At 39.2% G+C, this 15201-nt stretch overlaps 1 long non-coding RNA gene across 1 annotated transcript in view; it reads right to left on the bottom strand.

Annotated features, from left to right (window-relative positions):
• LOC141570353 (uncharacterized) overlaps positions 1–10599 on the bottom strand; it is an 89488-nt gene extending 78889 nt beyond the window's left edge. Inside the window, exon 1 of the long non-coding RNA XR_012494350.2 lies at positions 10406–10599. This is a non-coding gene — a long non-coding RNA (uncharacterized LOC141570353). The remainder of the gene's footprint in view (positions 1–10405) is intronic.
• Positions 10600–15201: the final 4602 nt, after the last annotated feature.

A 15201-nucleotide genomic window follows, 5' to 3' on the forward strand; every position in this document is an offset into this window, starting at 1 on the left:
TTACAGATAGTCAAATCTATTCTTTTCCATTTAGAGTTCTATAGGTTTTGACAAATGCCTAGAATTGTGTAACCATAGCCAGAATCAAGATTCAGAACACTTCTGTTACCCCTTAAAATTCCCTTGTGATGCACTTCGCAGCCAATCCTCCCTTCCCTCAGTCCCTGGTAACCGCTGATCTTTCTATTCCTATAATTTTGCCATTTCCAGAATGTAATATAAATAGAAAAACATAGTGGATAGCCTTTTGAATCTGGCTTCCTTCTCTAACATAATGCATTTGAGATTCACCCCTGCTGTTGCATGTATCAATAATCATTCCTCTTTATTTCTGAGTAGTTTATCGCATTTTAAATTGCTGAGTAGAATGTTTATCCATTCAGCGGTTGGAAGACTTTGGTTTTTTTCAAGTTTTTGGCAATTATTAATAAGTTTACTCCAAATATCCACATAGGCCTTCATGTGAACATATATTTTCATTTCTCTTGAGTATATTTGAGGAGTTTTTAAAAATGGTTTTTAAAATTTGTGTCCTTTATAGTTTAGCAAATGAAATGTGGAAAGTTCAGCCATAAAGGGGACAGCTGTGAGGGTAGTTCAGATCCTCCAGAAAAGAAAGTTGATTAATTGTCCCTTTCATACTAACCTGTGGCAAACTCTTTAAGCTCCTCAGAATTGACCTCTGGTTTCCTTTAGGATTACATCGCCCATCTCTTTCGGAAATAGAAAATTATAAGACACATATTTTTAAGTTCCGCCTTGGCTAGAAATTATAGCTGAAGCCAGAGGACATTAGTCTCAATGAGCAGTTTATTAAAGAACTAAAAGAAAGTAAGACACTGTGGACAGCTGCTTTGAGGAGACAAGACTGGGCCAGTCATTTTGCCTTATTCAATAAGAGTAAAACACTGGAGGATATTTAGAGTTTGCCTTGAAAATATTATGAACATAAATATTAAACCACATTAGGGTAAAGATCCCATTGTGTAAGATATATACATATTCTATAAGTCATTTTCATATATTTTTTTCTATCTAGTTATGATTGCTAGAATTCCCTTTAAATCCTGAATTTTAAGCAGTTAGTGTTGTCTTAATCCTTAATCTTGTATCTAAGCTATATTCAGCTATTTGTTATGGAAACACTAAATTTACTCATTATATGTTTGTCACAGGAAACTACATTTGTTAAAACATTATTTTTGTGGCATATTAAATTTAAATAAGCTGCTATAAGACAGTGACCCAGATATGTAGTGACTCAAACAAGAGAGGAGTTGACAATCTAGGCAAATAAGAGTCTTCATTCCATGAGGTCATTCAGGGAACCACACTCCTTCTCTCTTGTTCCATAATCACCTAGAATAGGAGTCAGCAAACTTTTTCTGTAAAGGGACAGATAATAAATATTGTAGGCTCTGTGGGCCATACATATTTGTCATGACTTCTCAAGTCTGCTACTGTAACATGAAAGCAGCCATAGACAAATATATCAATGAATACTTATGGCTTTATTCCAATAAAATTTTATTTATAAAAACAGGTGGCAGGCCAGATTTGGCCCATGAGTCACAGTTTAACAACTTCTGTTCTAGCATGTGGTCTTTACAGTGGAAGCTCCATTCATGTTCTGATTTGTGAGAAGGGGTTAGACATTACTCAGAAGTTGACACACCATTTCTGTTAACATTCTATTGACCAAAACTTAGCCATATGGTCATATCCATCTAGCTCCAATAGAAGCTCGAAAATATCTCTAGCAGTCGTGTGCCTAGATAAAATGTGGGTGTTTGATTAGCTCATGAAAAAGGAGATAGTGGATATTAGGGAATGATTACTGTGTTCCTCCAAAAATAAGACCTAGCCAGACCATCAGCTCTAATGTGTCTTTTGGAGCAAAAATTAATATAAGACCCAGTCTTATTTTACTACAATATAAGACTGGGTCTTTATAACATAACATAACATAACATAACATAACATAACATAACATAACATAACATAACATAACATAACATAACACAATATAATACAATATAATATAGTATAATATAATATAATAATATAATACCCGGTTTTATATTAATTTCTGCTCCAAAAGATGCATTATAGCTGATGATCTGGCTAGGTCTTATTTTCGGGGAAACACAGTATTAGCCTCTGCCACTCACCTCAAGTTGTAATACACAAATTAGCATTATAATCTCTAAGATACGATTTATGGTGTCTCAAAATTATTCTGGAACTTAACCTGGTGTTTGTCTTTATTTACTGTCAGAAGATATTCAAGAACCTCTCAATTTTCTCCCTGTCAGCATCAGGAAAATCAGAATCCCAGTCAAGTCAGGGTCTGAACAGGAACTGAAAGACTCACAGAAGTAATCTGCATTGAGAAGAGAAAGGAGATAGCAGAAAGAAGACACCAGAGCTCCAGAAAGGAGAAGAAAAAAATGGAGAAGGTTGTGGCCTGATGACTTTCCTGTTCCTGTGAGGCCTGAAGGTGTTTCCTACTTTGCATTCTATAGATTTTCTTTAAACTCCCTTTTTAACTGAACATCCTCTGGTGTATTTCTGTTTCTTGCAACAAAAGAATCTTTAAGAAGCATTTATCAACCTGTTTTAGTGTATTTGATACTAGAAACATTTAAGTTTCCAACAGGATTACAGGAATATTGTCATTTGTTTGTTTGTTTGTTTTAATAAAAGTCTTCCCAAATACCTCCCTCTAAAATGAAAGCTGATTGAGTTAATTTTGGATTACACCAAATAGGGTTTATTTTGACTAAATAATATCTATTGTTATTTATAGTACTAAGAATACATTTCCTTTCTTGTATAATACTTTTGTCTTTTCTTGCGTTAATTTACAAATTTTAACATTTTATTTGTTTTCTACATAACTCAATTAATTGGTCTTTAAAGCCTCCAACAGAACTCTAGTTTCATCCCCTTTCCCATTGTTTTTTACTGAGCCATTTTCCCTGAAGCCTTTGTCCCCTGCTCCTTTCAGGCACAGTTCTACTTTCTCTGTCATTACAAGAGTCCAATTACCTTTCTTTGTGTTGGATTGCCTCTCTTCAGCATCCTATGCTCTCTTTTTGCTTTTCTCACCTTGTATTGCTGAGCTACACCTTCTACTAGCTTCTTGAGGTACATGACAGGTAACATTTTTTTTTTTTTTAATTGCATGTCTAAAACTTTTATTCTGCATGCATACTTGCTTGATAGTTTGGGGATGAAATTCATTTTCCCTCTGAATGTTGAAGGCATCGCTTTATTATTTTCATCTACTTTCCAATATTGAAGTCAAGAAGTCAAAAGCTACTATAATAAAGTTTTAGCTTAATCCTTACTGATCTAAAATTTCATAATGACATGCTCTTGTGTGATTTTTTCTTCAACTATTTTGTTGGGTACTCAGTGGGTTCTTTAAATCTGAAAACTTGTATACCTCAATTCTGGAAAAATTGCCTTGTATTTTTTCTCTGATAGTTTTGTCCCCTCCATTTTCTCTGTTGTTGCTTGCTTCAGTGCCTGTTTGATTGATTTGGATCTCCTGGATTGATCTTTAATTTTGTTTTCTTTTCTCTCCTATTGTCTATCTCTTAAGTCTTTTGCCTCCACTTTCAATCTGAAGTTTGATACTATCCTCAACTTTAAATTCCAACCCTCTACATTTTTATTTGCTATCTTATTTTTAATTTCTAATAAGCTCCTTTTTGCTGTTTCTGAATATCCCCTCTTTGTGTAACACCTTGATTATTTTATTATGGATAGCATATCTTTTCTAAAGCATTCTGCTGCTGCATTGTCTCTGCTTCCTCTGGGAGGTTTCTCCTTGATTATTTTGTTTTCTGTCTTTCATGTTGGAGGATTTCTTTAAATATCTGGATGTCCATTTATATTTAAGAGTGAGGCATTAAATCTGAAACCATAAGATTCCTAGAAAAAATATAGAAAGTAAATTTGCAGACATTACCCTTAGTAATATTGTTACTGATATATTCCCTTGGGCAAGGGAAGTAAGAGAAAAAAATAAACATATGGGATGGGATTACATCAAACTAAAAAGTATTTTCACAGCAAAGGAAGCCATCAATAAAACAAAAAGGCGGGGCCGGCCTGGTGGCTAAGGTGGTTGGAGCTCCGTGCTCCTAACTCCGAAGGCTGCCGGTTCAGTTCCCCCATGGGCCAGTGGGCTCTCAACCACAAGGTTGCTGGTTCAATTCCTCGAGTCCTGCAAGGGATGGTGGGCAGCGCCCCCTGCAACTAAGATTGAACATGGCACCTTGAGCTGAGCTGCTGCTGAGCTCCTGGATGGCTCAGTTGGTTGGAGCACATCCTCTCAACCACAAGGTTGCCAGTTCGATTCTTCGAGTCCCGCAAGGGATGATGGGCTGCGCCCCCTGCAACTAGCAACTGGCAACTGAACCTGGAGCTGAGCTGCGCTCTCCACAACTAACTGAAAGGACAACAACTTGAAGCTGAACGGCACCCTCCACAACTAAGATTGAAAGGACAACAACTTGACTTGGAAAAAAGGCCTGAAAGTACACACTGTTCCCCAATAAAGTCCTGTTCCCCTTCCCCAATAAAATCTTTAAAAAAAACAACAACCAAAAACAAACAAACAAAAAACAAAAAGGCAGCCTACTGAATGGGAGAAGATATTTGTCAATGATACATCTGATAAGGGGTTAATATCCAAAATTTATATATATAAAAAAAAACAACTCATTCAACTCAACACCAAAAAAACAAGCAACCCAATTAAAAAATGGGCAGAAGACATGAAGAGATATTTTTCTAAAGAGGACATACCCATGGACAATAGACATGAAAAAATGTTCAACCTCGCTAATCATTAGAGAAATGCAAATAAAACCACAATGAGACACCACCTCACTCCAGTCAGAATGGCTATCATCAATAAATCAACAAACAACAAGGGCTGACAAGGAAGTGGAGAGAAAGGAACGCTTGTGCACTATTGGTGGGATTGCAGATTGGTACAGCCACTATGGATATCAGTATGGAGGTATCTCATAAAACTGGAAATGGAACTACCGTATGGCCCAGCAATTCCATTCTTAGGTGTCTATCCAGAGAAATCCAAAATGCTAATTTGAAAAAATATATGCACCCCATGTTTATTGCAGCACTATACACAATAGCCAAGACACAGAAACAACTGAAAAGCCCATCGGCTGGATTAAGAAACTGTGGTACATTTATGCAATGGAGTATTACTCAGCCATAAAGAAGAATGAAATCTTACCATTTGCAATGATAAGGATGGAACTAGAGAACATTATGCTAAGTGAAATTAGTCAGTTGGAGAAAGACAAATACCCTATGATCTTACTTATATGTGGAATCTAAAGAATAGACTAAATAAGCAAACTAATCAGAAACAGTCTCAGAGATACAGAGAAAAAAATTGAGGGTTGCTAGATGGGAGGTGGGTGAGGATGAGAGAAAAGGTGGGGGATGAGAAAGCATAAATTGGTAACCACAAGATTTCTACGGGGATACAAAAGACAATTTGGAGAATAAAATCAATAATGTTGTAAAGATTTTGTAGGGTATCCAATGGACACTTTTCTTTTTAAGGAGACTACTTCATGGTTGGTGTGAATGCCTGACCACTGAGGTGTACACCTGAAGCTGAAGTTGAATAATAATGAATGTCAACTATAATTTTATATATATTTATATATGTCGTCACAGGCTGTGGAGTACAGCATAGGGAATAGAGTCAATGGAACTGTAACAGCCATATATGATTTTAGAGTGGTAGTAAATTGGGGGAGGGAAGTTATCATTTTGTGAGAGGTATAAATGTCTAACTATTACATTGTTTTGTACATTTGAAACTAAAAAAAAAAGTGAGTCTTTAAAAAAGAGTGGCTGGAAGCTCTGTGTGCATGGGGCATGTGCGGGGCTTGTCTGATGGGGAGGGGCTACTTCCCTGAAGGGTGACCAGGGGATGCTGCTTTTATTTCAGAGGGTCACCATACGACAGTGTGTGTAGGTCTTTTCTCTTGAGTCTGTGCAAGAATGAGATTTTGTGTTGTGTTTTAGAAGTGAATATTCTATGAGCTCCATTTTATTTTTCACTTACACAACTACAAGGAGGAAATAACTAGGGAGTTTACATGGCTTTTCTACTAGCAGCATTAACTGTCACAAGACAAATATGGTGATAATCAGAAAATTAAACTTCGCATGACAAATAAGTTTATAACAAGTGAACAAACACTTGTTAGCAAATAGAAATTCTTTAGCAAATAGAATTTTCTACAGTGTACATAATATTATGATTACAAAGTACAACTATTGTAATTAGAAATTAAATATCATGGAGACTCTCTGCCCTCAAGCAAACATGGAAGAGGAAGTATAATTATATTTTAAAGAGTCAAAGCATGTGTGAATTAAAAAATAAACTTAAAGAGAACTTAGCCCCTTTGGCTTAAAAGTGCTGTCCATTATGTTCTTGATACAATTAAATACAAGAATCCCCTGATTATTCATCCTTCATTAACATGAGGCAAATAACTTAACTTGGTTCAACCAATTCCTTCTTTCCCCATGTGTTACAACATATATTTACACCTGGTAATGTGTCCTTTAATTTTAAGTTGGGCTAAATTAAAGTACTTTCAAGTTAATATAATTTCACAAACCAGTCATTTTCTCCAGAAAAACTTCCGATCGCCTGTCTGGTGGGGTGTGGAGATGGGGATACAGGGAAGAAGAGACTAGAGATAATAAATCTGATAGCCAACTTTTGTGGAGCCAAGAGTAGAAAGAGAACAAAAAGAGATCTCACCATTCAGTGTGCCATCTTTCACTTAATACCCCGGATTTCAGTAAAATACCTCACTCTCACGTACTTTTAAAAAAAAGTTTTAATGTCATCCTAATGGAGTTTTGAGAGAGAGCAGAAATAAATCTGTAGTCAGTCTAACATATTTAATTGGTAATCCTGATAGACTTCTTTGGAAATAGGAAGCACCTTTCTAATTATTCATGGAAATTAAAAAACAAACAAACAAATAAAAAAACGAAACAGATTTCTTACTTAACTGCTCATGTGGTCAAGAAAACTGAAGCACCACAACTTGATCTAGTAATTTTAGATTCCAAGTACAACTCGTATTGTTCTCAGGTCAGATGAGTTAGGCCCATTAAGTGCTGCCCTTCAAACTTTGACTCCAGGCCCATCAACCCATAAACTGCACCCACTGGGTTTTTCTTTAGCCAATAGTCACTGGACCATGCCTTTCAGTGACTCAGATTCTTCTCCTAAAGTGTAGGAAACATTCTTAGTTACCTACACACAGCGATTCCCCTTTCATTCTTGATAACAGAATCTCAATTTTGTTTGGGAGGTGTATTAGTTTCCTATTGCTACTGTAACAAATTGCCACAAACTTAGTGACTTAAAACAACAAAAAAATTATGTTACGGTTCCGGAGGTCAGAAGTCTAAAATGCATCACCAGGGCTGTGTTCTTTCCGGAGGATCTAGGAGAGAATCCATTTCCTTGTGTTCTTCATCTTCTAGAAGCTGCCTGTATTTTTTGGCCTGTGGCCCCGGATCACTCCAACCTCTGCTTCCATCATATCCTTCTCTGACTTTGACCCACCTGTCTCCCTCTTATAAAGATCCTTGTGATTCCATTGTGCCCACCTGATAATCTCAGAGACTCCCCATCTCAGTAGCTTTAACATAATCACATTTTCGAAGTCCCTTTTCTATGTTCGGTAACATATTCACAGGTTCAGGGACTAGGTCATGGACATATTTGGTGTGTGTGTGTGTGGGGGAATTATTCTGTCTACCACAGGAGGCAATGAACCCAGGTTCAGAGGATGAATCATGACTGGTTCAAAAGGAGCAAGATCCGCTTTTATGGCCAAACCCCTTCCTTGGCTTTTAGATGTTACTATATGAGCATGATACCTAAAGTTATTTCAACTACCTTGTGACATTAAAGAAAAGGCCAAGACAATTGTAGAGATGGTGACTTAGCCTGACACTGTTGGGCCACTAATCTAACTCTTGAATCACTAACCCTTAGAATGCTTATTAAATGGAATATTTAAATATTTTTAGTTTAAACAATTGGCAGTAGGATATTTCATTACCTATCGCCGAAGGCATTCCAACTAATACATACTTTTAAATAGAAAGCTCTCCATTGACTATCACTCAGATTCTGTTACTTGCCTGCAAGAATCCTGGGTCTTAGAAAATAATTACATTCCCAGACATATAGGAAAACACCAACACAAATATAGGCGTATTGATGATTTCATCTCTGTGGAATTATATTTGAGATTCTAGACTCATGTAATAAAAAGCTAACTTAAAAAGAAAAATCTTGTTTCATAGTCTTCCCATCAAAGTGCACACAGATGGTTTCTATTATGTTTGGTCTCAATTACACAATCTAATAGATTATCTTTAAAAAGATAAGGCCTGTATCGTACCTAGAATAGAACTATATATAGCAGGTATTCAATAAATTGTAGCTATTTTTATCGTATATTGTCTGTGCTTGATGGATATAGCATTTTATTTGGGCAAATTAAGTCCCATGATTAATAATAGTGTAACCAAAGCCCCACCTTGAGACAAACTGGACTGAGAAGACATCTTCTACATACACTGATCCTCTCTTGGAGGATTAATAACCACACCCAGCATTGAGGAAGTTAATCTCTGGGAAAACTTCATTTATTTTTCAATTAGGGCTCTATGCTATAAATTAATAATAGATATTTTGCTCAATACTAATTTAAAGGTGGATGTTTTCCATAATGTTGAAGCCAGGCATCTCCCTCCAATTCTGATTCTCAAATAGATCTGGGTGAGTATTTATTTATATTCTTAGCCAACTACGCCTAGACTAAGATGGAACAAGAGGACTCTCAACTCCATAAAAAATCTATGATTTAGTGACCTAATGCTCTTCTAAAAATAAGCCTTGAGAGAGGCTTTCCCAGTCTTTCATACCTACAGACTATTGACAGACTGAAATCAACAGTGTCTGTCCCTCCTTAGGCAAACATGGGCCTTGTCCTTGTAATTCTAGGTTGAATAAAACTTGGCAAGGATGCACGTAAAACAGCACCTAGAGAAAATGCTGCTCCATTCCACAATCAGAAGTCTAATCGGGTGCTGGTTTTACAGAACAGCATGGAACACTTGGTTACCGTTCCATGAACAATGGCAAGAAAAGGGATATCAGCCTATTTTACAGAGCTACATTCAGTCAGTCATGCTGAAATACTGAACAGCTCTCATGGCTGCTTCACCAGGCCTACAATCATATTTTTTAATGAATTTCTTAAACTTAGAAGAACCAGGATGCTGCACACTAGTGATATCCCAGAGAAAGTAAACTGAGACCTAAAGCCTTCTTTGGAGGCAAATAAAATATAACTATATTATTTCAAGTTAATTTGTTCAAAAGTTTTCTCATTGATGTTTACCTCCATTGCTAAACTATTCTCAATCCTTTAATGTCTATTACACTGCACTATTCATCCCTTAAAAGACTCTATTTAACTCTACATATATTTTATGTATTTTCATTTTCTGCAAATTGACTTTGTGTAGCCATTGGGAAAATGGACATTGTAATTCATTTGTTGGTTGTATGTTTTACACAGCATGATAATTCACTTGACTTAATTTTTCTATTGAAATAGCCTGCTCGAGGTACCATGTGGCAATACCTTTCCCTCAACTCACCCAGTAGAACTGGAGTTCAATCTACATTGTACTTGCTGGCTGTGTCCTCATAACCAAGATAAGTATTTGTAGTGTTCAGACTGTAGCAGGATGTGAAAAACTCAACTTTTCTTCTTTTGCTGTATTAGAAACCTTTTGGCTCAACCTTAGGGGAATTTGAATTATTTTTCTCACTCCTTCAGGGAATTTAGCTCTCACAGGCTCCCAGGACAATCAGTAGAGCTTAAGCACGAAAAAACAGGGCTCCTTTAGACCCACCTTGTCTGAGAGACTGTGGCATTGAGTATTCCCTTTGCTCCCTGTAGGGAAAGGGCCAGAAGAGCAATTTCCAGACTCTGGGCCTCCCATACAGGAGTGTTAGGACAGGGCTAAGAGAGCAGTTCCCAGGCTCTCAGCCCCACATACAAGGCCAGTTGAAGAGTAGTTCCCAGCTTCTCAGCCTTGTTTACAAGGTCACTGGCTTGTTCCCGTGCTCGCTAAGACCACCTGGATGCCCCCCCTTATGTAACCAGCTGGCTATAAGCCACCTTTGTTCTGCATGCTATTTAACTGTCGGGGTTGCTCCAGCAAGCACAGATGCTGTTCCTGTGTCTCAACCGGCCACCGCGAGAATACGCCTGTGGTATGAACCCCTTACCTGTGACTTCGTTGTCATTTTTTGGCCTCACTGAATCCAAGAACCTGCCAGGAATCAAGCTCCTGCATTATGCTCCTCTTTACTTCCCTGCCCCATGAAGTTAGGCCCGGCTGAATGACTTGCTTTGGCCAAAGAAATATGAGCAGAATGGAGTGTCATTTCCGGGAGAAAGCATTTAATTGCAGATACTCAAACTCCTCTTCTCTGCCTCTGTCATCAGGCAGCCTCCCTCAGCCTCAGCCCATGTCCCTAAATGACTGAGAAGCAGAGCCCTCCTGCCAACCCACATCAGACACATGGGACTACCGAGAGATAAACCCGTGTTATTTTAAGTCACTGAGGGTTGTTTTTTGTTTGTTTGTTTGTTTTTTTACAATCTAGTTCATTCTAATAGAGAAACATTAAGGACTACTGTGTGTGGGAAAAAAAGGTAAAATGTGAGCTTCTGAGGATGAAGGACTAAAGAAAGAAGTGGCAGGCCCGAGGAAGAGGCTGTAGGGCAGGTTAAAGTGTGGGTCCTGGTCCTGGAATGGGCGCTTGGAATCTGTCCCTGCGAGTGGCCTGAGAGTGCTGGGAACAAAGAGCAGGATGCTTGTAAGGGAACTGTTCACATGCCCAAGAACTGAGTAGAACCAGACTACTGACCTTGTCCAGAAGCGTGTGCCAAGGGAGCTCCATGGTCTGGGAAAACTGTCATTGCTCACAGCTCTAGGGGCTGTGGGACACTCCCAGGAAGTTGAATTCATGGTCTGCATTACTCCATCTCTCTGAGAAACAGATACTAAAATAAGATTAAGACAGGCAAGGGATTTGTCTTAAGCGATGAAGACACAGGAGCAGCCAGTTAGCTCAATTGGTTAGAGCACATTGCTCGTAATACCAGGGTTGCTGGTTTGACCCCTACATAGGCCACTATGAGCTGCGCCTTCCACAACTAGATTGAAACAACTATTTGACTTGGAGACGATAGGTCCTGGAAAAACACACTTAAAATTAATAAAAGTTTTAAAAAAAGAATGTCATGCGAACAAGAAACTTAAAGAGAGAGAGAGAGAGAGAGAGAGAGAGAGAGAGAGAGAGAGAGAGAGAGAGAGAGAGGCAACATCAGCGGAGAAAATGAGGAGGGAGGCAGAGGTAACCATCACATTGCAATGAGTTCTGACTCCTTTGAAGGACAGACGCGAAAAAGGGAGGGAGGGAGGGAGGGAGGGAGGGAGGGAGGGAGGGAGGGCGGGAGGGAAGTCTGAAAGTGCTCTGCAGTTTCTAGGAAAGTTCCAGCAAGACTAACGAGGAGTCCTCAGCCAAAATCAGACCAAATGACCCTTCAGAGGAGCCTGTGTTTCCCATGTCTTAGGATGCCTGCCACACTTAGCCATGGGTGGAGAGCAGGACCTGGAAAGCATGCCTGGTGCTGACACTGTGCTGTCCTTCAGAGCTCAGCAGCTGGGACTCAGTAGACTCTGCTCCCAGAGGAGCTGATGTGAGAGGAGAATTTTCACAGCCGCCACACAGCTGCCACACCATCTTTTACACAGCTTATAAAAGCCTAATACGGAAGACCAACAATTACACACAACATATGGAACATGTTTTCTGGGTGGTAACAGTACCGTCTTATATTTGTTTCAAGGTTTATAGCTTACCAAGTGCTTTTATATATCTCCTCTCATTTTAAATAGTCAGGGTGACATTATCCCATTATAAGGATGGGAAGCCGGAAGCTCCCTAGGACACCCCATCATGCAGAGGGAGTTGAGCCCAGCACTCAACCCTCCCCCTCTTAGTCCAGGGCTTGGTCCATTACACAATGAGAGCACCTGCTGAAACCCATTGCCCCAGAAATGTGTATAATGTCCTATAAATGAGACTCAATCTTAGGCCACTTAGTTAAAAACTGCTCCAGAGAGAAATTTCACTCCAAAGCAGTCTCTTCCTGTCTTCACTTTTTTTCACTAGAGGCAGCATTCATAGGATGAGAACAGATTTGTCTCCACCAGAGAAATCCAGAGATGGGTCACTAGATGTTCTGTTTATCAGGAAACTCCTTCAGGTGGTGTCCATAGGCTGCAGTCTGGTTGCCAGAGCAGCCCAGCGTGGCTTCAGGACCAGGGAGGAGAGGTCCCTGGGCTGAGATGTCCCACTGTGAGTGGAGAGGAAGAGGTCTGGGTCTGAGATGCAGATGATGTAAAGAAAGCCCTCCCAAGCCGTGGTACATTCCACAACCTTACTTGTTTAGGTGGGACGAGACCAGCATATACTTTCTTTCACGTAAATAGAGATTTTCTTCTTCCCAAAGAGAAATAACCAAAAATGGTGAAGGAGGAATGCTCAACACAGACGGCAGAAAAAAATCCAAACCACAGTTCCATTCTCTGAATTTGCTCCACTCAGTAAGGAGGGAGAATGTGCAAATGTGTGCAAAGTTTCAGTGTTTCACCTGAAATCAACGAGACCAGGTAAACGCAACCCCACACCAGAGCTATGGCATGAGGGATGAAAATAAACACAAAAGCTTCCAATTCTAAGAACAAAGAAACAGTTGACAAAGAATGTCAATTGTAGGGTTGCTGATTGTGTGGAAATCATTGAAAGCGTCAATATTTTCATTGGGCATCAGACAAACACACCCAGGAACAGAGCGCTTTTAAACTATGAAATTATCTCCCAGGGAAATATAATGGGAAACACTACCATTTCTTCAAGTGCACTTCTCCAAGCAACTTCCTTTTCGAGTAGGATAGAAAGTAATTCACATTACAACTCTTTGGGCTTGCTTCCAGCATGAAGAAATGTTCTGGGTGAAATGGCACCCAATTAAACAGCCATGGACTTGAGTTTCATTTTATACTTAAGAATCATTTATTCAGGGGTAGGAAATTGCTTTCCTTTCTTAGAGGAAGCAACTGCCCCAGGCAGCCAAAGAGGAACTAGCAGGGTGGTGGGCTGAAAATGGGTCTCTAAGTTTTAATCCTGATGCCATCACTAACTGGATCTTGTTGGGCAGATCACATAACCACTCATGACCTTTTCGTTGTTTATAAAATGAGAAGGTTGTTAATGGCCGGCCCTAAGCCTTTTTGCTCCTCCAATTGTCCTGAAGAGCTTCGAAAGAATATAGATGCCTGGGACCTCCCACAGAGCTACTGAATCAGAGCCTCTGGGAACCTCTTGAGGGTTTTGAAGCTCCTCCCACCCCCACCCCCACCCCGTGATTCAGATACAGTCACTCTATAGACCAATATTTTAGAGGTTAACTAGGTAAGATTTTCAAGATCCCTTCCAATTTTAAAGTTCTATTATGGGCAGGCGGTAGGAAGAGGTGGTCAGGGAGAGCCGTTCTGTGCTGCAGAGCACAGCACGGCCTGGGAGTTTGTTAGAAGTTTGTTAGAATCTTGGACCCTATTCCAAGTGGGCTTCCAGGCTGTCTGACAAAGGACTGAGGACAAGAAAAAGAAGGGTTTCCCCCAGGCCTGTTCATGACCTCCACTTCCTAACCCACCACACATATTCCAAACCACCTCCACTTATATTCTTGTTTCCTAAGAATAGGTGAGCCAGCGGTCATTCAAAAGACTAACATAAATTTCTCAGATTGTTATCTTTGGAGACTAAGCAGAATGGAAAGTTTAAGAAGGAATCCATTAGGGAAGAGGTTGAAGAGGGGAAAGACAGAGTAATGGATATAAGTAATGGATGTCTTCCTACAACAAAGACCCTGAAGGTGGGGGTCAGGTTTGGACTGCAGAGAGGCAGCATAATCATTTGGGGACTTACAGGTCAAGGGACAGGGTCTGTTTGAGGCAGGAGAAAGCTACAGAAAGGTTGGAGAACATCAAGGGTCCACACTGAATTTTACCTGGGTCTTTTGATGGCTGATCCAGATTCTGCCTTTGGATGCCCAGGCAGATTGTTAATCCTACCCTAGGCCACTTTTCCTAAGTAATGCTGAGCAGTAAGTGTGAAAAATAGAATGTAAAAATAGAATGTAGAACGTTACCTATGCCCCGACATTTATAAGATCTAAGCCCCAACCGTGGCTGTAGTCTATTTTCTCATTTTAGGTATTTTTTTTAATGAAGAAGAAAAATCTAAGTTCTACTCTGTTTAAAATACTGGTAAATATGTGTTTTAAACATACGTATGTGTTTAAACATGAGCATTCACATCATATTGACTCATGGATGCCATGAACTCTGCGTTCCTACCATCTCTTGCATATACCCATCTCTCGTATACAGAATAACCACTAAAGGATTTTGCAATCTTCAATTTAATATTTCTTGAGTCAAGAATCTCACTACCTTTAACAGTGTTAAAATGTCCATACTACCCAAAGCAATTGACAGATTCAATGCAATCCTTATCAAAATGCCAATGGCATTTTTTCACAGAACCAGAACAAATAATCCTAAAATTTATGTGGAACCACTAAAGCAATAGCCACAGCAATCTTGAGAAGGAAGAACAAAGCTGGAGGCATCATCCTAACTGATATCAAACTACACTACAAGGCCATAGTGATCAAAATTGCATTGTACTGGCATAAAAACAGACACATAGATCAACGGAACAGAATAGAGAGCCCAGAAATAAACTCATGCCTATACAGTCATTTAATCTATGACAAAGGAGGCAAGACTATACAATGGGGTAAAGACAATCTCTTCAAAAAATGGTGTTGGGAAAACTGAACAAATACATGCAAAAGAAAGAAAAAAAAAAAGGAAGAAGGAAGGAAGGAAGGAAGGAAAGAAAGAAGGAAACTAAACCACTTTCTTACACCATATAAAAAAATA

Source organism: Rhinolophus sinicus, chromosome 3 (assembly GCF_057876585.1).
Source record: "Rhinolophus sinicus isolate RSI-liver-muscle chromosome 3, RSI-T2T, whole genome shotgun sequence".
Classification (NCBI taxonomy): Eukaryota; Metazoa; Chordata; class Mammalia; order Chiroptera; family Rhinolophidae; genus Rhinolophus; species Rhinolophus sinicus.